The following is a 1242-nucleotide window of genomic DNA, read 5'->3' as shown; positions in this document are numbered from 1 at the left end:
AATTTCTTGTTGAATATTTGTGTTTCTTAGTTCAAATACTTCCATTTACAAAGTATCTTATGTTGAGAATTGTGTCAAATTTATATCTTTAATTTAAATGTAACATTTTATTTTTGTCGTTACTAATTATAAGGTGAAAAGTTTATTATTAAAATAAGATGTTATCTGTACTATTACAATAATACGCATTTCCTTAAGTTACAGTAAATAATTTTGTAAATGATTGTAAGTCTTACAATAAACGCAGATTTTTGTAGCGCTCTCACAGAAAAGGCACCAAAGGCACAGGCATTTACTTTATTTCACTACTAACGATGCTTTTCTATACTAACGCAGTCGCGATTTGTAAGGTTACCTTTTCTGTGAGAATGACATTTTACTAGTACTCAAAATATGGTTTCATTAAGTCGGGGTAAAAAATGTAAAACGAATTTACTAAGTTCTTAGCGTTTATTTTATTCCATTGGACAGATAGTCCACCGTTTACATAGCTTAAAGCCGAACAGCAACTTGTGATGTAGACATGATCAGTATTATAGATATACCGAACCAAACGTTGAATCTTGAATTAAAAGAGTTGATGGACACAGTGTTTTCTTTATGTCAACTGTAAGAGAGATCCCACACTAGCGTCTTTTGAGCGTCGGCGTCTAGTCACCGCTATGGAAAATAGCGTCGCTGCGCAGTTGTACCAACGTTACGTCGAGCAGCAGCCAGCGATTTGACTAGACAACGACGCTCGGGAGACGCTAGTGTGTGATGGACCTTAAATTAATGCAGCTTTCATGGGCAGTCGCTGTGGCCGAAATCGGCCAGGAGACGAGAGAGGGATTTACAACTAGCTTAACTATGGCTCAGATCTGCCCTCCTAAGCTAAAAAGCGGTATTTGCATTCAATTTTCATTGAAAATATACGTCCTTCCCTCCTAAGCTAAAACGACGTATCTTCAATGAAAATTGAATGCAAATACCGCATTTTAGCCTAGGAGGACAGAGATCTAGTAAATTAATTTAAAAATGAATAGTAGATAATATTGGCAGTGGGTGGTGTACATTGCTTGTAGAATCCACCACCACAAGGTCATCTCTTGTAGAAAAGCTATCTACATGTTTTATAGGTAGGTAATGTTATGCCGCTACTGACAATATAGTCAGGACGGAAGTGTCTGAAGCGGATCGTTCGCAGACGCATAGTCTAATAAAACATGGTCTTCTATTCCCAGAGTGACACAGGCCTACGTC

The sequence above is a fragment of the Cydia splendana genome, chromosome 17 (assembly GCF_910591565.1).
Source record: "Cydia splendana chromosome 17, ilCydSple1.2, whole genome shotgun sequence".
Taxonomy (NCBI): domain Eukaryota; kingdom Metazoa; phylum Arthropoda; class Insecta; order Lepidoptera; family Tortricidae; genus Cydia; species Cydia splendana.
This window is presented reverse-complemented; position numbering follows the sequence as displayed.